We start from the raw sequence: 21,562 nt of genomic DNA on the forward strand, positions 1-21,562 counted from the left end.
TACTATCTGATCTACGGAGAAGGAAGTCTGGAGAAAGCCATAGTCTCTAACCCGGCTCCAAGCTCAAACAGGAGTAAGGAGGCTCTGTGGTACTGATGGGGGATTATTTGTGGACCACGCTCTGCCCAGTGAGGCTGGTTGAGTCCTTCGCCCTCCTTACTTTGGGGGCAGTGGAAGTGTGGACACCGGGACTCTGGTGCAGGCTGGTCCCTAGGGAGCCACTGACCCCACGAGGGACGCCGGAAGACAAGTTGCTGACACTCCCCTCCCAGCAGCACCTGTCACTCTGTCCTCCTCAAAGGCAGGCAACAGGAAATAGGAATATCACTACCAGGCAAGCAAACTGCATCCCAGATGCAAACGTGATCAGGAGCCAAGAATCTCTAAGTACTTGGGGAAAAAAAAAAAAAAAACCAAACCTCCTGAAAGAGAAAAATACTGTCCAAGGAAGCAGAGATAACAGGGCCAACAGAAGATGGCAAACCAAATGTGATTGATCAATTTAGAAGGGCAAGATAGGGTGTTGTATTCCTCAAACAAGAGCGGGGGATTCTGTGATCAATTAGAGAATGTCGAAATTTAAAAAATATAATAATAATCACGTGGGGTTTTTTATCCCTCATTACAAAAGAATATCTGCTAACTGTGGAAAATATGGGGAAAATACAGAATAACAAAGAATCCAAATCATTCCTATCACAGCACTGAGAGAAAACTTTTATTTTAGTGTCTTTCTTTTCAGTTTCCAAATATATATGTAGAGATATGTAAATATATACAAGTACACACATATATTATTTTTCAAATCATTTTTATACAAAAGGTATTACACTGTTGGTAACATGCTTTAAAAGAACTCCCACCCCAACAATGTATTCCGAATATCTTCCCATGTCATTAACCATTTATCTACATATGATTTTTAACACATGCATGCTATGACAGTGTATGGATCCCTCCATAACTGATTACCCCAATCCCCTATCTTTGTACATGTAGATTGGTTCCAACTTTTCACACCTAGGAATAAATGATGCAGGGAGAAGCATCCTTGAACGTGAATCTTGGCCACCTGTGTGCATGGTTGAGGTGGCAGTCTTCTGAAGCCCATTTAAAGTATGGGGATCATCATGATGATAGTGATAGCTAACATTCACAGAGTAAGTGAGACCAAACTAGTGTGACTGTCCCCAGGTGCCATGTTTGGGCTTGTTCTTGGAATCTACCATTTGGAACCCGGAAGGCTGGCTTGGCCACTCGATAGCCATGTGACCTTCAGCAAGCCCTTACAACTCTCTGAGCCTCAGTTATATCATCTGTAAAATGGGGCTAGTGATCCTACCCAATTTACAGACTACTTGTAAGGATTGAGTGAGACAATACAGCAAAGAGCACAATGCCTGGTTCATGGAAAGAACTCTGTATATATCCATCTGTCTGTGGAGCTAATCAGGAAAGAACATCACTGCTTCATTCACACAGTGGGGAGTGCTCAACCAGCCTGTCTTGATAATCTCTTTGTCAACTACTGTGCAAGTAGGAGTTTTCTCTTTTGCTCTTCACAGGCATCTAATCTGAGGTGGAAAAAAGGAGGAATAAGAAAGTTCCCAGGAGGGGCGCCTGGGTGGCTCAGTCGTTAAGCGTCTGCCTTCGGCTCGGGTCATGATCCCAGGGTCCTGGGATCGAGCCCCGCATCGGGCTCCCTGCTCGGCGGGAAGCCTGCTTCTCCCTCTCCCACCTCCCCTGCTTGTGTTCCCTCTCTCGCTGTGTCTCTCTCTGTCAAATAAATAAATAAAATCTTTAAAAAAAAAAAAAAAAAAAGAAAAGAAAGTTCCCAGGATTCCCTCCAGTTTCCTGCTGGCTGCAAAAATCCATAAGGAATCTGCTTCTGGAGGGGCTGGCTTCCCATCTGGCTGAAATCACCCGCCTGCCACCCGAAGTACGAGCACCTCACAAATTAGGGAAATCAGAGGCAGCCACTTCCGACAGAGCGCAGGCAGCAGGACGCCGAGAGGCGGCAGAACCACTTGCCAAAGCTAAAATTAACAAACTTCTTGGGTTGAAGGTTTTAATTAAAAAATGCTAGAGAATTATTTCCTTAATTCAGATACTTCTTAGTAATCACTTTCCTCTGCTCTGCCCTGAGACTCTATCTGCAGCTCGTTTAATGGATGTTCTCGGCAGCCTGAGCTACACAGGACCAGTGGCGGGAGTTTGGGGATGTGGGTGTCAGACGTGGGTGTCCTTCGGGGCTCCATCCTGGGGTCCCAGACCTCTTCCTGCTATGCGTTCCCTCTGGCCCACAGCATCCTCTCCAATGGCTTTAGGTGCTGGCCATGTACTGTTGACCCCTCCATTGACTTCATAGCATGAATGGTCTATGATCTCCTGAGCCACATCCCAGCTGCCCACTGGGGAGCACCATAGGCAGCAATGGGTATCTCCCCCTTCTCCCCTTCCTCTTCCACTTCTCAATTCAGTGCATAGGGTACTAGATCTGGATGCCCAAGCCAGATACTGGAGTCATCTAGGCTCCTGGGGCAGACACCGTGCCCTGACCATACCTCTCATCCTGACCATTCAGGGTACACCAAACAGACTTCATCTGCAGGCACCTGCAGTTTGTGACCTAAAGGTTTCTTTGTCATCTATATGGGGGCTCAGATGTGCTGGGGAATGAGCCCAGCCTCCAGAAGCAGCCCTCAAATACCCCAGCTCCCTTGCAGCCTGAGTGGGGTTCCTCTGTGGTCATGGTCTACACTATCCGTAGGCCTCCCCGGCAAGATTAAGTGGCTTTTGTCTTCAGTGGTAGCTGCCTAGATCCTACCTGCTTCCTGTGGCTGCTTCCTCTCCCCCCTTCCCCTCCCAACTCCTCCACCTTCACTTCCTAAATGAGATTCTCACTCTTGAATCCTTGTCTCAGGGTCTACTACTGGGGACCAAGTTAAGGATTGTCTTCTCTCCCTTTGAGTCTCTATGTCCATCCATCTGCTACGCCTGTCCCCTTCAAGATCTCTCCAATCTGACCTCTTCCTTTCTGCTCCTACTGCCTTAGTCCAAGCCACCGGCATCTCTGATGTGGACCACCGCACAGCCCCTCAACCTGTCACCCAGCTCCCCATCTTGCCCCTGAAATCCATCATACGGATGCGTTCAAGGTGATCTTCGTAGAATGAAATCTGACTGTGCCACGATTCGGCTTTATCTCACCAACTAGACCAGTGTGGTGAATATATCCAGCAGTGCCCTCCAACCCCACCGCCGTGAATCATCAGGCCCTCTCTGACCATAACCATCCTAGACAGATCAATATGAGTCCCTTTCACAGTGTTTGCAAAGAAAGGCACAGTTAATCCTGTCCAGGGCAGATCACCCTGCTTTAAATGTTTGGGTAGAGGCGCAGACATCTATATCGTTTCATATCCAATGTTGGCAAATCAAGTGATATTTTCGTAATGATTCCCTGTGAACATTTCAGAGATGAGTTCTTTTTTCTTATTGATCCTCTTGCCGGCTGTCATCACCCTTTAATTGTGTCTCCTCTCCCCTCCTCCCTCCTAGCCTCTCTGACAGATAGATAATAATGATCTGTAAGTAAACATGAACGTGCACCAGGGGAGCAACTCTCGAAAAGCACTCTGCATGTCAGGAGGCAGGCAGACAAGCAAAGCGCTGGAACCGTGCAGACCCCAGTTAGAATCAGAGCTCCGCACTTTCTAGACCAGGACAGTCCAAGAGAACATTCTGTGTCAGTGGAGTCTTCTACACCTGTGCCATCCGATGTAGCCACCAGCCACCCGTGGTCCTTGAGGATGTGAAGTGCGCTTAGTACCACCAAGGAGTTGGATTTTTAACTTATTTTAATTTTAATTAATTTAAATTTAATAGCAACATGTGGCTAGTGGCTACTGTCTTGGACAGTGCAATTTTATTTTTTTTTTATTTTTATTTTTTTTTAAAGATTTTATGTATTTATTTGTGAGAGAGAGAATGAGAGACAGAGAGCATGAGAGGGGCAGGGTCAGAGGGAGAAGCAGGCTCCCCGCCGAGCAGGGAGCCCGTTGCGGGACTCGATCCCGGGACTCCAGGATCATGACCCGAGCCGAAGGCAGTCGCTTAACCGACTGAGCCACCCAGGTGCCCTGGACAGTGCAATTTTAGAAGCCCAGTCCTGTCATCCCTCTGAGCCGCTAACTTCTTCCCCTGTCAAATGGAAATAATAATTTCTCTGCCATAAGGCCAACACCAGCTGCTGTAACAAACAGGCTCCGTGGCAGAGTGGCTCCAAATCAGAAGTTTCTTTCTTGCCTGAGTAACATTCCAGGGCCATGTCTCTGCCAAGGGACGTTCGGGAATTCAAGATGGTGGGCTCTGCTTCCTTCCACACAGGGTCACTCTAGTTATTCCCAGTCCAGCCAGTAGGAAGGGAGGAAGAGCAGATTTCCAAGGCTAGGGATTTTATCTCAAGCAATTGAGGTAGCAGTTACAACATCATTTCTACTCTTCCAACTGTTGGCAAGAACTCACTCACATTACCACTACTACCTGCTAGAGAAGCTGAGGAATTAGACCCAGCTGGGCAGCTCTGTTCTAGCTAAAACTCTTGCTCTGGGATAAGGAGAGATTTTGGGAGACAGGTAACTGTATCCATTGTACCTACTCCGGAGGGTTATTGTAAGGGTTGGATGATATTCTGTGCATAACACAGTACTTGTATATCATTCAGTTTTTGCTGAACCCAACTGTAACACTTAGTGTCTTAGAACAACACTTAGAGCCTAGAACAACGACCAATTTAGCTCCCAGTTTGGGCTGGGTTCGCTTGAGTGGTTCTAATCTCAGATGATCTCGGCTTACTCATGCCATTTCAGGAGGTTGCTGGGTTGTGTTGGCAGGGGAGCTGGCTGATCTAGGACAGTCCCAGATGGACCATCTTGTCTCTGCTCTACTTAATTTCTTATCCTCCAGCTGGCTAGTGACAGAGTTCCAAGATAGGGAATATGCACAAGGCCTTTTGGGGCTTAGGATTGGAACTGGCACCCAAAACCACTTCTGCCACGTCCTGTTGACCCAAACAAGTCACAAGGCCAATCAAGATGCAGGAGCAGGAAAAGAGACTCCCTCCTATTGATGGGAACAGATGCAAAGTCCCATTGCCAAGAGGTATAGATACAGGGAGGGGAATAATGAGCACCATTTTCACAGACAATCTACCGTAATTTGACACACAACTCATTTGATAAATGATGCCTAATACTATATTATTAATCCGTGAGGGCAAATGGATTTTTCTATATTGTCCACTCATTTATTCATTCAGAAATGTATTGAGTCCATACTGTGGGTCAGGCTTTATGCTAAAGATAGTGGCTGGGTTTGCTGTGTTGGGCACTGAGCTGCCACCAAGAAGTCAAGTTAATTTTTATATCATAAAAAGGAGAAAAAATAAACTTCAGAATAAAAGCTGGTTCTCTACCTCTTGGCTCCTGACTGATGCCCAGCATCCTCTTGTCATTTCCTGGGTACCTCTGATGAAAACGTAGCTTGTTAATGCTGACCCCCATCGTTTCGACTATGGTGTAGTCATCTCTCTGAGTCTGGGTGTATTACCAATGAAGTTTGTAGCTGCTTGTGGCTTTGTCTGCTAGAGGAAGGCACTTTAGAATAAACCTGGATGGATCTAGCATGAACTGACAGAAGCCTTTGGAAAAAGGGAATAAATAGCCCACTGATTCAGAAGGCTATATGAAAGGAATCCTTCTTGCTTCAGCGTAAAACAACTTGTCTTGCCTGCAAGATGAATCAGAAGCATAAAGGGTGATGAATGGGAGTCGTTTCTGAAGCACTGGGAAGTATCACGGGCCCCGCGGTGAAGTTACATCTGGAGCCTACGAGGTACATCTTGGGCCCAGGGACATCCATCTCTTCTCTCCCCAGGTAGCTGTAGCCCTGCTCCCACTATCTTGCTATCAAAACCGGCATCCTTTTGCAGCTAAGCACCTCGTTGGGGACATGTTCTCTCGAAAACTCCCAAACAAAAAGAAAATACAAACTGAAGACTGAATTAAATACCCAAGATAGGGAACCCTGGAAAAATAAGCAAATATTCCAGGCCTTTGCCTTGCCTCTCTCCTGCTTTGGGCATCAAAGTGACATAAAAGCACACCGGGACATTTTGCATCAGAAAGGAATCACTCCTTGGGAGATTTTCTTCCCTAGAGTTTATTATGAAAAGTTTCAAATCTACGGCAGAGTTGAAAGAACTTTATCTATCACAAAGATGCCACCGCTTAATATTTTATTTTTCTTGCTTTATCACTTACCTTTCAATCAACCCAGGCTTCTTGTTTTTCTGATACATTTCAAAGTAAATTGCAGCCATCAGCACACTTTGGCAGGGGCTTATTAAGACCACAGATGTCAGGAATCCATATCCTGTTCCCTGAATCACTAGCTGGGGGATCTGCATTTTTAATAATTATTAACCCCACTTTACAAGTAAGTAAACAGAAGTTCAGAGATGGGTCATAGGACCTGCCCAAGGTCCCATAGCAAAAAGGTGCTAATGCTGGGATTTTAAACCCATTCAGGGCCTGTATGCTCTGAGCCTGTGCTTTGTCCCTTTTGCCAAAAAGGCTGTCTGTGAGGTCTGTTCCTGTCACTTCTGGCCCAGACCTGCCTATTGTAGCAGGAGCTACAGGGCCCCTGGCTTCGCAACTGTCTCTGCATTTCCTCAATGCTTCTGCACACAGCGTGAGACTGGGGCCAGGCCCAGGTATAGAGAGTCTGTGGTTTGGGCAGGCCTCCAGCTTTACTTGTAGCCCTTGAACCAAGACTTTTTGTACCTCTTGAAATTTGCAAAATGGGGGGCGCCTGGGTGGCTCAGTTGGTTAAGCGACTGCCTTCGGCTCAGGTCATGATCCCGGAGTCCCGGGATCGAGTCCCGCATCGGGCTCCCTGCTCGGCGGGGGGTCTGCTTCCCCCTCTGCCCTCTTCCCTCTCGTGCTCTCTGTCTCTCATTCTCTCTCTCTCAAATAAATAAATAAAATCTTTAAAAAAAAAAAAAGAAATTTGCAAAATGGGCACAACAATGGGTTTCCGACTCTCAGATTTAGTGAGATGGTTCGTGGAATCGTGTGAGTGCCGAAAAGAAGTTCCTTTTATAATGATATTCATTAACAAGCATAGTCTTATAAATCTCAGTCTGTAAACTTGGGCAGGCACAAAAGTGGACTTAATTTTTTTTCCCCTGTAACCAAATTTGTTTTAGTTTGAGCTCCTCCCATTTTACTTCAGATTCCTCAGAAACATACCTTAAGGTGAGGATTCAGGTAAAAGTGACTTAAAAGGAAGCGGTCTCAGGAAAAGATGATGAAGGTGAAGGCAAGTGAGACCTCCAAGGGGGTGGGGGTCAAGCCAGGTCCCATGGAGGACAACCTCTACTCAAACCTGCAAGGTGTTAGGGACAGTGATGGTCACACGTTAGAATGTTTCAGATTGGGGGTGCACAAGCTGAAGATTTTTTTTAAAAATATTTATTTATTTACTTATTTATTTATTTGAGAGAGAGAGCGTGCGTGTGAGTGGGGAGAGGAGCAGAGGTGGTGGGAGAGGGAGGGGGAAAAATCTCAAGCAGACTCCGCGCTGAGCATGGAGCCCCATGCAGGGCTCGATCTGATGACCCTGAGATCAGGACCTAAGCTGAACTCAAGAGTCAGATGCGTAACTGACTGAGTCACCCAGGCGCCCCAAGCTGAAGATTTTTATCTCCTTCTCTCTGCCCCTGTCAAGTATTAGTTAAAGTCTTTCCTGGGGGATGTGAATGCATAGGCACTTTGGGTTCTCTAGGTGGGCAGGGCCAAGGGGGTTCTGGAAGCCTGAGGGCAGCCCCACCACAAAGAGACATAGATGCTGGCCATAGAGAACCAAACACGTGGGGACAGTGTGTGCATAAAAATGGCAAGAGATCCAAGGAATGTAAGCAGGGCACAAGTAACATGTGCTCCAAACCCCATGCTGCCTCAGGCAGAAATCCAGACTGGGTCTCATTGGGGTCACCTTGGGGGACATACGACGTACCCAAGTGTGGCAGTGAGACAGGGATCAGATCCTTCTGTTCTAGTCTGTTCCCTCTGGCAACAGCTACAACATCCTGACCTGTGTGCTCTTGGCGCATCTGTCCACCCGAGTCATTGACAAATGAGTCTGTCTCTGACCCCCAGCTTGGCCCGCAAGAGCTCTTCTGATGTCTTCACACCACTCTGGGATTCAGGAAACTGTCTCTAGGAGCCTGCTTTGGCACCTGGATTCTTCTGCTCCGACGCCATGCTTTGGCACAGGAACGTCAGAAGGGGGTGGTCTCGGTTCACATGTCAGACCTATCCCAGGCTGGGCACCAAGAACACGGGTCTTACCCCTCCCGTCTGCGGGTGACCCCCACGGGAAGGGCTGCTGCAGAAGCCTGCAGCTCTCAGGTGCCCCAACCTACCTGGGGATCCTTCCTTGGCCTGGGGCTGGGGAGGGGGGTGAGGAGTAGAGCTCCTTCTCACGGTCCTAACACTATCTGAGCTTTTGGGTTCTCCTGTACTCTCTTCTTTCTTGATCCCTGCAGAGCTTTTCAAAGACTACGACATCTTGTCCTTACTAAACATTCTTCCAAATAGTTTGTCCGCAGCCCAAGGGTGCTTCCCAAACTTCAGCATATGCGAGAATCACCTGGGGGACTTCATAAACACTGCCGCTTTGCGCAAGTCGCATCCCCAGAGATTCCGAATCAGGATAAAGACTTCAAAGCTCTCAAGCCAGGAGCCTGACTGCTTTATTATGTCTACTCTTCTGTGTCAACTCTTTTTTTCTCAGGCAGAGATGCCTTGCCAGCCACCTGCTGCCTGAATCGGGGGAGGGGAGGTGCTGTAAGGCCATGTAACCACTCCAGTGAATACTCCAGACCATGACGCTACTTCACGAGGCTTTATCCCAACTTGTGAAGCACTTAAAAAAATTATTACAAACTGATTGTTTAGTCTTGAGGTGTCCTCCTTATACACATCCCATTGTGATTTTTGTGATGGGGGGGTGCTTCTCTTCCCCTCCTGCAGCAGCCTCTTTGTCAGTTTCTCCCTGCTGGATTGTTCTTTATGCTAGATATGGGGTTAAAAATCCATCCGGCCGTGGGTTCTTCTGAAAATTCATGCTCGTACACGGAACAGACCACTTGCTCTGGGGGAAGGAGGCAGCAGAGCATAGTGGTCAAGAATGTGGATTCTGGGGCTGATAGCCTGCCTCTGCCACTTTTGAGCTGTGTGTGATTTCAGGCAAGTTCGTTTCTCTGAGTCTTAGCTTCTCCAACTGGAAAATGAGGGTAATAATGTCAACCACCACAGAGGGGGGCTGTGAGGACTTAAATGAGCACATGTAGGGCAAGTGCTTAGCGCAGATGTGTGGCTGTTACAGGTATCCATAACAGCAAGTGTTTCTCGACTGGGGTCGTAGCCTGAGGTTTCTCCTGGAAGTTTTCCATTTGGGTACCCTTCATTCCCATCTGGCTGCAGATGGACTGGGTTCAAGAAGCCATGGGGATTGGAGAATGTGAGTCAAGGGCAGAGGGCCTGTGAGAGGAAGGGTTCTAAGCCATTCTGGAGAATGTCCCCTTTACATTAGACCAGAAGTATCTGGTGGGGTCCCATTGGTTCAGACCTGGCTTTGTTAGAAATGACACTGGCAAAAAGGGGTGCACAGGCAAATGGTGAAGAGTAGGCTTAAGTGGTTTTTAATTTTACATTTTAGAGAAGTCCCAATCTGAAGTCAGGAGAAGATAGTGGGAAGGTGTGGAGACCCCCTTTATAGCAGCTAACATTCATTGAGGGCCAACTACGTGCTAAACTTCTAAGAACTTTATACATGTTATCTTGTTTCATCCTGTCTCAGTCAGCTCAGGCTGTTTTAACAAGTACCATAGACCAGGCAGTTTAAACAACAAGCATTTATGTCTCACAGTTCTGGCGGATGGGAAGTCCAAGATCAAGGTGCCAGCAGATGCAGTGTCGTCTACTGAGGACCTGCTCCCTACTTTAGGGACAACTGCCTTCTTGCTGTGCCCTCACATGGTGGAGAGACAAAGAGGAAGCAAGCTCTCTCCTTTGTATTCTTATAGGGGCTCTAATCCCATCACGAGGACTCTACTCTCATGACCTCCTTACCTCCCAAAGGCTCCCATCTCCAAATACCATCTTATTGGGGATTGGGATTTCAACATATGAATTTAGAGGTGGGGAGAGAGATCCAGTCCATAGCACATTTTATAGCACATCCTCCAACAACAACTCTATGAACTCGGTGCCATTCTGACCCCCATCCGAGAGAGGAGGAGGCTTGGCTTAGGAAAACTAACTCGCCCAAGTTCATGTTGGCTATTTGGTGACAGTGTCAGAATTTGAACCCAGGTCTGGCTCCAGATCCCACAGCCTCTTCACTGCTTTATTCAATGCTTTCCATTGACAGCTGAACCCCTCTTCTTCCTCCAAATAACCCTTCAAAGCAGATTTCTTGAGAATCCAATGAAACTCACGGGTCCTCGTGGATCCTAAAATGTCAGAACTACTAAAGCTGTGTCAGCTGGGAGTGCCCAGTTCAATGTCGGTTTCTTCCCACTCAGACGTCTCTCTTGGGGTGTCAGCCTTACCTTACAGTCTTGGGGTGGATAGCACAGGGATCAGAAACAAGCCAAATATACAGGTAAACATCACAGCAGGATCCTCCATCCGTTCACTGGGGTTACATTGTCATGACCTTGGCCAAACCATCTGACCTCTTCAAGTGTCGGTTTCCCCATGTGTAAAATAAAATGCTAATAGTACCTACTTCTAAGTCTTGTAGAGCTTTAATGAGATACGGTATGTGAAGCTCTTACAACAGAGGCGGACGCATCATGAGCTTTCCAATAAGTATTTGCTGTGGTACTATTATTGCTGGTCCAGAACTAATAGTCCCTGTTGCTTCTGTTGCCTTCTCTTTTCTACTACTTATCACATTTTTTCTTACGTATGTATCTTGCCGCATCACCAAGGCAGTGAGCCCTTGAGAGCAGCCAGACTGCTTGGCATTAGATTTCCAAAGTATCCCTCTCCAGCTCTGTGATCTCGGGGAAGCCCCTTCACCTTCCTGAGGCTCCGTTTCCTTTCCAGTGAAATGGGCATCATGTTAGCACCTACCCTGCGTCTATGTGCAACAGGCCAGAACAGTCCCCGGGACATAGTAAGGGCTAAATAAACGTTAAGTATTATTGTCCTTAGAGTGACTTGTGGTATTGACAATAACACTGTTCCGCTGAGAGCTGAGCTCGCAGATTTTGCTCAGTAAATGCGGTGGGATGTGCGGTGACCCCTTCCAGGTCAGACAACCGATTCTACTCCAGTCCGTGGGTCTCCTCTTCCAGGGAATACATAAAGCAACAGACCCAGCACCCACCCTGGCTGATCCAGGGACAGGAGTCCCAGGCGGAAACAGACACTGAAATATGATGCTCCCGGCCCCATAAAATTGTCAGGTGGGCTGCTCTGAGCAAGTGCCTGATTAAGCGAATCTAACTGCCGCCGCAGGTTACTCCTCGGCACCGTGGACTTGCGGGGAATCGATCGACGGTCTGGGCTGGAAGCAGAAGCGGCACGGGGAGGTGAGGGTGTCTGGGCAGGCCTCCACTGTCAGAAACCACTTATGTCTCCAGGACTGCCTGGCAGGAGGGTCCTAAATCATGGTGGTAATCGATAGCTTGGGGGTGGACAATCAGGTGGCGGGCGTGGGGGCTCCTGAGGAGGTGGAAGGACCCAGGTCCCAGAGCGGTTATATCGGAACTGGCCAGAAAAGCCCCAAACCCAGCTCTGCTCTTTTTTCTGACTGTGTGAGCTTGGGCAAGTCACTTGACCTCAGGGACCATTTTTTCATCTACAAGATGGGGCTATCAATACCTCACAGGACTCCTGGGAAGCTTAAAGGAGGGAGATGCAGACAGCCCTGTCCACCACCCTGTCCACCGAGACAGCCACCTGTGGCCAGCCAAGACCTTGAAGTGCAGTAAGTCCAAATTGAGACGCGCCGCAAATGTAAAAGAACACAGCGGATTTCGAGGACTTCGTATGAGAATAAGAATGGACAGTAACTCCTTAATGCTTTTTCATATGGAGTGCAGGTTGAAATAACGTTTTAGGTCCATCAGATCAAATAAAATACACTATGAAAGCTAATGGCAAATGCTTCTTTTTAGGTTTTTTAATGTGACTACCAGAAAAGAACGAGTGGAAAACATCTCAATAACTTTTTATATGGGTCCCATGTTGAAATGATATTATCTGCGACATACTGGGTTAAATAAAAACATGTTATTTAAATTAATTTCACCTGTTTCTTTTTAGGTTTTTTTTTTAATGCGGCTATAAGAAAATCTGAAGTTATGTATGTGACTCTCATTATATATCTGTTGAATGACACTGGTCTCTTGCTTTCTTTCTCTCATATGTTTTTGCTTCATGAAATCTGATGAGCTCCGCACTCCCCTGGACAAATTCCATCTTTCTCTGAGTCTCAGCTTCTTCACCAGACAGAAAGAGAGAAAAATCAGAGTTAATATCTAGCAAGCCTTTACCAGGCACCATTGCAAGTATATTACATGCATTAGCTCCCGTACTCGTCAGAACGACACTATAAAAGAGACATCAACCCATTTCACAATTGAGGAGACTGAGGGTCCAGCCCTTACCGAAGTTGTGTAACCAGCAAGAACAGCCAGGACTCGAAGCTAGTTCTACCTCACTCCAGTGCCCATATTCTTTACTGCTCTGTACTTGCTCTTATTCACTTGCTTAATGTAGGACCAGAAGCATGTCAAGACAGAGGATCAAGGAGGGATTTGCAAGGTCAAGCAAAATTCCTCGCTCAGCCAGTTCCAAGTGCCCCATATAGTGTCTTGCAAGGACTGGACAAAACCCCACTGGGTGGCATGGTTTCCTCTCTGATGTAACCACTCTGAGAGCCAAATATTGAGGAGCAAGTGGCCCACATATGTGGCCCGAGGACCCCCATCTTCCCTAGAGCTGCAGTCTTCCTATTGGCTGAGCACAGGTTGGGTAATTCTCATCTGAGAGCCAGCCCCCCAACCTTACCCCACTCACCTCCTACCTGAACATTCTCACAGCTTTCCTGAAATTGGCAAAAATCTTGAGGGGGGGCTCTGAACTTCTCAGGCTACTGCTGAGCTAGCATTATATTATGTCATGAGATCGAGCCCCATGTCCAGCTCCACGCTGAGCGAGGGGACTGCTTGGGATTCTCTCTCTCCCTCTGCCCCTCCCTCCCACATAAAAAAAGAGAGAGAGAGAGAGAGAGAAAATAGCTCCCTTTCATTGAGCGCTTACTCTGTGCCAGGCCCTGAGCCAAGCACTTTGCCTACATTGCCTTTCTCGGTCTTCATGAGAACCTAGGAGGTGAGGTGCCAAAATGATCCCCTATTCCCAGAAGTGGAAACTGAGGTTTGGAAGAGCCAGGTATACCTGGGCCTCCACACGCCATGACCTGGCCCGTTCCCTGACTGCAGATAGAACAGGACGCAAGCCCCCAGGTGGGCTGGCCTGCATTGGCTAAATCCACTTTTGGATCCTGTTTGCCCTGCAACCGGCATGGTGATGGTGAGAGCCTAGAGTCCTGCTCTTCACGCTGCAAATTTTTTTTTTTTAAAGATTTTATTCATTTATTTGACAGAGAGAGACACAGCGAGAGAGGGAACACAAGCAGGGGGAGTGGGAGAGGGAGAAGCAGGCTCCCCGCGGAGCAGGGAGCCCGATGCGGGGATCGATCCCAGGACCTTGGGATCATGACCTGAGCCGAAGGCAGATGCTTAACAACTGAGCCACCCAGGCGCCCTTCACGCTGCAAATTGAATTACATCCATCAGCCTGGCGCCAGCGCTATTGTTCCCAAGGCCTTCCCAGTTTTAATTAGAATATTTTTATTTTCCCTGGGAGAGGGAGGACAGCCGATCTCAGCTTCAATAACCTTGCCAGGGGCCAGAACCTGGAACTGCAGGGCTGGTGGGCCATCAGATGGAGCAGCCAGCAGGAGTGGGAGGGGAGGGAGGAGATTCTGTGTTTGTGCAGGGGCGGGGCGGGGGGGTGGGGGAGACCCTCTGCCCTCTCCCACCCTCAGTGAGCTGCTGTGACGTTAATCGTGGTGAAGAAGGAGCCCAGCAGGAAGTGACTTTGAAGAGGACACACGCTTGCAAGTGCACACACACACACACACATACACACACGCTCGCTAAGGCATGAGGGACAAGGGAAGTCAGCTCATTGGCTCACAGACTGAAGTCCAAGTGCAGCAACATCAGAAGGACCACGTGGAGAAGCTGGGAGGCAAGCCTCATGGTTCACCCCACGCTCCGGGAGCTGTGTAGTACAGTGGTTAGGGCAATGCTGCCCCAAAAACACAGAAAGCACGCTTCACAGGTAATTCAAAATTTTCTAGTAGCCACATTAAAAAAAAAAATGGTAAAAAGAAACAGTTGAAACTAATTTTAATAATCTCTTGGATTTAACCCAGTACATCTAAAGGGTATTACGTCAATGCGTAATCAATATGAAAAATTATTTACGATATTTCAAATGAAGTCTTCAGCATCTCGTGTATTTGACACACCTAGCACACCTCTACTCACACTTGACCGTTTCTGCGCTCACCAGGCGTGTGTGGGCAACGTACCGCGGGTTGCAGGGTCAGGGTTTGCACTGTGGAGCCTGATGCTCCAGGCTCAAGCCTTGCCCTGGTATTTGCTTATGGCATCATCTAAGTTACAAACCTCTCTTCCTCACCTCCTTCATCTGTGGGATGTGTGATGATCATGACCTGTAACTCACAGGCTTCTGTGAGCATTAAATGTAGTAATTCACGCCAACCCCTTAGCAGAGTGCCTGCACATAGGAGGTCCTGGCGTGTTAGCTCCTGAATGGTTCTTCCCATAACTAATGCCAGCTACCATACAGGATGGTGTCATCCAAGCCAAGCCTCTTGCTGGCTGCTTTACACCCTGCATTCACTGTAAGCCCATCACAATGCTTTGAGGTAGAAATCATTAACATCTATATTGTATAGATGCAGAAACTGAAGCTCAAGGAGGGGCTAGCTCCTACCGACTGCAGGATGAAATCTTAAAGCGGCTGATGAAGGACTTTGCAATCTGTCCCTCTCTACCTCGATAGCTGGACAGCAGAGTGATGGCGAGTATGGATGCTAGACCCAGCTGACCTGGGCTCAAATCCCGTTTCTACCACTTACCATCTGTGTGACGCTAGGCAGATTGCTTCCACACTCTGAGCCTCAGTTTCATCATCTGTGAAATGGGGGCAATCGACTGCATAAGGTCCTTGTGAAGACTTAATGAGTTAATATATAAAGAGTGCTTGGCACAGAGTAAGTAGCATATAAATGTAGGCACTTTTATGATTTTTATTGATGGCATTTTTCACCACTGCCTGTCCTATCTCTAAGGAGGACCGTTACAAGCAGTCCTGTCCCCAGATGGACCACATTCTCTCTTTCCACACTGCGGGTCCTTTACTCAGCCTGTTCCTTACATCTGCATTATGTCGCTTCCTTCCCTTAGTCCTTTCTGGCTTTGCTGCCCCTTTGTCTAGAAAATCAGGACTCAGTCCCCTCCCAGGGCGTCCACTAGCCCCCACGCCTACCTCCCTACGTGGCCCTGCAATGGCTGTTCCTCTGTCCCACGGCAAAGACTTCATCAGGACAGGACTGTGGCTGTCATGTCGATCTCTGCCCCAGCCCCAGCACCAGCCTGGCTCAGGGAGAACGTTCAGAAACACGTGCACCCTGAACGGAGATTTTCCCAGTCCCTGGAAAAGAGGCGGTGGCCATCCTTTCTGTGCTTGGTTCTGCCTGGCTCTTGGTTTACCGCACAACTCGGTCCATTTTCTTGATGTGTAACAGGACGAGTCACTTCACCTCTTTATTCTTTTCCCTGGACTCTAACAAGGCATAATTTGCACACGGTAAAATGCACAAATCTTAAGTCCATCGCTCGATTAATTTTGCTTTTGGTCAATTTTGTTGCTGATCAATTTATATAAAATCTTTCCAGAAGCTTCCCTGTGCCCCTTCCTAGTAAGTACCCTTCCTCTGATTCCTATCGCCATTGGGAAACTCTGCCTGCCCTTGAATGAACTTCGGGTGCAGAACTCCTATTGTACATACTCCGTAATTTCTGTGAGATTCATCCACGCTGTTGAACGCCGGTGGTTCATCCCTTTTTATTGCTGAGTAGTATTCTGCTGTATGGACACATAATTCCCTCCCGCCTGCCCCCGCTATTCTCTTGTTTGGGGACATTTGGGTTGTTTCCGGTGCAAGTCTTTTTGTTTTGATTTCTCTTGGGTAAATACCTTGGAGTGGAATTGGTCCTATGATAAGAATGAGAAGACTATGTCTTACTTTATCAGAAACTCACAGATTTCCAAAGCGTTTATACCACTTTGTCTTCAAGACTCTGTTTTCACCCTTTGCAAGGATGTGGATGGAACTGGAGGGTATTATGCTAGCGAAATAAGTCAGTCAGAGAAAGACAAATACCATAGGATCTCACTCATATGTGGAACTTAAGAAACAAAACAGATGAACATAGGGGAAGGGAAGGAAAAATAAAATAAGATGAAAACAAAGAGATAGACAAACCATAAGCAACTCTTAACTACAGGGAACAGAGTGTTGCTGGAGGGGAGGGGAGTGGGGGATGGGGGAAACTGGGTGATGGACATTAAGGAGGGCACGTGATATAATGAGCACTGGGTGTTATATGCAACTGATGAATCACTAAATTCTACCCCTGAAACTAATAATACAGTATATGCTAACTAAATTGAATTTAAATTAAAAAATTTTTTAAAAGACTCCGTTTTCTCTGCTGTAAGCCAGGGCTGATGCGCAGCGTCCCTTAGTCAGGGAGGCGTTGTAAGGAGGAAGTCAGGAACTTGCACACCAGGTGGCTTAGCTACAGTCATTGTTATTCGCATTTGCCCTCCTGCCAGGTGATTTGCACCCATGGTTGGCGAGTCCCACGGTCAGGGTGTTGGGGGCCCTGAACGTCAGCACGAAAGAGGAGATGGTTCACCTTGGAGGTGTCTTTGCTCACCAACTCCTCAGCAGGATTTCATTATCTCCCCCTCTGTGAGGCAGTTCAAATCACTGTGATTATTTGCACATCCTTTGAACCAGAGAGGGCAGGAGACAAATGCCTCCCCCCCCCCCGCCCCGCCCCCGCAAAACACCCCTGCCACCACCTTGGAGAAGGACCTCCAGGTGTGATCTCGTGGCTGGCGTCCCCGGTTTAGCTTGGCCAGGAAGGGACGTTCTAAACAGAATTCACAGCCTGTTCCCTGGGTCCTACAGGGGCAGATTCTTTGGGCTGCCATCATTAAGGTTCTGTCACAGCCTCAGCTAGAAACAGCCGTTTCCTGGGGATTTGGATTCAGTTGTCAAAATGGCTCTGGTTTGAAACTCTGCATATAAAATCCAAGCCTGTGATTTTGAAGGTGTGTCTCTGTGGGTTTCTGCTGTTGGCAGAACTTCCCATCTCTATCTTTTTATACAGATTTCAAAGGGCCCAGTGGCTCAGTCAGACAGGCTCCTGGGCTCTGTCCGGGTGACCTCTGACAAGTCAGTGCCTCTCTCTGAGCCTCCATCTCCCCTGAATTTCAGTTTCTGGGAAGCAAAATGATTATTAACTCTGTGGCCAAGGCCACAAGGGTCCACACAGGTAGCCATTCTCCCCGTTCCTTCCCTGACTTGGAGTTGGACTCATGGCCACCTGGAGTGAAAACTTTATTTTTCATCACTCCCTGTTGCTAGAGGTAGTCATGGGAGTAATTCTGGCCAAGGAGATATAAAAAACAGACATCACACGCAACTGCCTGGAAGGACCCTAAGAGAGAGAAGTGAGCCTTTCTTTGTCCCTTCCTCCTGCCTGCTGACTGGAATGTGGTTGTGATGCTGGAGTTCAAGCAGCCATTTTGGACGAGGAGGAGAAAGCCACATGCTGAGGATGACAGAGCCTCAAGAAAGAAGGAACTCTAGTCGTTGACGTCTGTTCTGGACCAACTGTTCTTGAACTCGTTTAACATGAGAGGAAAATAAGCTTTCTTCCTTAAGTCACGGTTATTTTATTTCTTGTCCTTGCAACCCATCGGAATCCTAACTGCCTGGTGTTGAGAGGATTAAATGAGCCTAATTTCTATAAAGATGTCAGCACAGTGCCTGGCTCATAGAAATCACTCAATACGGTAGAGATATTTGTATTATTTTAAAGGCAAAAACAAAAGGGATGGTGAATTGTCGTTGGACAATCTGGGGTATCATTTCCGATTTGATTGAGGTGAAAGAAATTCTGAATAGAGTTCCCTGAGCTGGTGTGTGTGTGTGTGTGTGTGTGTGGTGTGCGTGCGTGTCCTCAGAGACTACTGCCAGACCTCATAGATGTGTGTGGGGTCCGTTTATTCCCAGGGCTTTGGTCTGGGTAGAGCTGGGTCACATCCTCAGGCAACTCCTACTCTCTCTGCTTCTAGACTCTCGTCTCTTCATTTCTAATCACCTGGTCCGGGGCCCAGCCTGGAAGCTGTGGGCTGTGCTATAATTCCCTAGTTTTTCCTCAGCGCACAGAGAACTCCACTGATGAAATTGGACCAAATGATCCTTCATTGCCTTTTTTATCCAGGAATAATGCTCCCCTGGCAAAGCTCTGGAGGAGGCTGGGGAAGAACAGCCGCTGTAGCTCTGATTCCTTAAAAGTAGAAATCTGAACAGAAGAGCCTGACAGGACTGGGCACAGTCACACTGAATACCTTTGTCCCCACTGTTCCCGCCAGCTGAGGCGTTTGCTTGGCCCCCAGCCACCATAATAAGATGATTACGTGTTACCGGGGCGCCTGGCTGGCTCAGTCAGAAGAGCATGCAACTGAGTTCGAGCACCACGTTGGCTGTAGAGATTACTTTAAAATAAGACCTTAAAAAAGGGTTATTATGTGTCGCGCCCCTGCTCTGTGCTAAGCTTGGTGCTAAACCCCTTCCATGCACTCCCTCATTTCATCTTGATGTCATGGCTGGCATCATGCCCATTTGGCAGGTGGGGAAGCAGAGGCTTAGTGGTCAAAGAACATGCCCAGCATCGCACACTAGTCTGGAGTTAGGCTCTAAGGCTTGGGCTAACCACGACCCCTCCTTCCTGAATTTGCCTTTTCCGTCTGAGCCCTCTGCCCTGAACTGTGCTCCCAGCGGGTGCTAACGATGGTCTGAGTCCCTGCAAATAAATAGGCAATCGTTGCCCCAGGAGACAGGAAGCTCGGACAGAGCTGGCCTCAGAATCCCTCTGCTCATTCATAGCAAGCAAACGTTTTCCTTCCGAACAGAAAATGCTTTCTCGTTCCTTTTTGATTACAAAAGCCACTGATGCTCTTCTAAGATATGCAGATGATACATAAAGGTGTAGGGAAAAGCGCGTACTTCCCATCTAAAGAACCATGTATGTGAATGTGTATTAAGCCTTCCTGTGGGTCAGCCCTGCTGGGTGTGCTAAAGACAGGGGCGACCAGCAGAGACTCATCCCTGCTCCCAGGAACTCACTGCTATAGCACCGGGACACAGACCCTTCCAGCTCGTTTTCTATGCAAAGTCACATGACGCGTATTTTTTAAAAAGAGTGGGGCCATCCTATAGACTTGTCACAGTTTTCCTCTGAATATCATCTGATTATGTCTTTCCGCTCCCTTCCTGGAAAGTGGACCGTGCAGAGTGTGGTTTCCCCAGGGCCATCTGAGAGCCGATGGCTTTGGGTTCAGACAACCTGGGTGAGAAACACTTCCCCCGGCGAATACACAAATGGGCTTCCATCTCTCTCTTCCACTTTCCCCGTCTACAAAACAAGCAGTACTTCGCTCCCATATTCTGTTGGAGAGCAGATGAGATAACACACACAGACCACAGCACCTGATACACAGTAGGTGTTTCAAAAATGCTGGGTTCCTTCTGCTGTGACTTTATTTTTCTCACGAGCTTAGTGGGGTGATTTTGTTTTGAGTTTTATTTTTTTTTAATGTGGCGGGCTGAGGTCGAGGCACTCATATTTCTTGGCTTATGACATATTCACATTATTGTCTGCAAGCATCTCCCATGTGTCATTCATTCATTTCCATTGATCCTCATGCCCCACTCTTACCCACCCCTCCCATACGCACCGCACAGGCAGCCAGTCTGACCTGTTGGATGTCCTTTCATTTGTGTCTGTTCCTGCGAAATGTGTTTTGTGCGCATGTGGTTTTTATTTACCTAAATGGTACCGTGCTGTGGGCTGCATCCTGTTTATTGTTTTCTTCGTGACACTGTGATTTTTAAGACCCGCCCATGCTGTCCTGCCTGCATCGATGCCCACTGTATGGTACGCCCTGGTGTGTGTGTGTCCACCTTAGTTTACTCATCCATTTATTTAGGGGCCGACACTTGGAGGGGCTCAGCTTGCCGCCGCCACAGATGGGCACGATGGTGAGCAATCTCATGTGTACCCCCCCGCCCCCGTCACGTGGGCTCAAGTGAATTTCTCTATGGTGGGTCCCATCCTCTGCTTAAGATCATTCCTGGAAAGCCAGATGGAAGTGTAACCGTGTAAAGGTCCTAATAGCTATTTGGGATCCTTACACTTCAGAACTGCGGAGGCTACTAAGAGCCTCATTGTCCTCACTTGTACAATGAGGAGGGTTGATTTGATCCTCTTGAAAATCACCAGAGCAGGAAGGGTCAGAAGACCTTGGGTTCGAGTCCTATTTCTGCCCCTTACCAACTACGTGCCCTTGGGCAAAAGGCTTCACCTGTCTGAGCCTCAGCTTCCTCATCTGTAACATGGGTCCCTAAAAGTACCCGTTTCCTAGGGTATTGTAAGAGATAATGAGATAACGCATGAGAACCTCTTAGCACCTTGCCTGGGTATCCCCACCAGCCACACTCAGTGCTGATGATATGAATACTGGTTACAATATGGTGGTTACGATAACTACAGCAGCAACAACGAGAGAGCACACCTCCATGTTCTGATCATCACTGAGTCTATGGTAATTGCAGTGGCACAACTGCGTTTCATTTCTTCCCCTGCATTTCCCCATACCACCTGGAGGAGGCAGTAATGAGTCATAAGCCTGTGGTCTGAGCAATGAACATTCAGAAGATTTATAAAAAATCCTCCGTCGAACCTCTTTATAGGGGTTTCACACCACAAATCCTGCTGTTGGATTTCTTTCCTGTACTCACCCCCACCCTGGCCCCTGTCAATGTTTTTAAAAGGCTGATAAGTTAGGAGAATCTTAGGGGCTCAGTCCATTAAGGATCCAAATCTTGATTTGGACTCAGGTCAAGCCCCACATTGGGCTCCATGCTCAGCAGGGAGTCTGCTTGGGATTCTCTCTCTCTCTCTCTCCCTCTCCCTCTGCTCCTCTCCCCCCACCCCACCCCACTCTAAATAAACAAACAA

Source organism: Leptonychotes weddellii, chromosome 13 (assembly GCF_054177405.1).
Source record: "Leptonychotes weddellii isolate Sample4059 chromosome 13, ASM5417740v2, whole genome shotgun sequence".
In the NCBI taxonomy this organism is placed as follows: domain Eukaryota; kingdom Metazoa; phylum Chordata; class Mammalia; order Carnivora; family Phocidae; genus Leptonychotes; species Leptonychotes weddellii.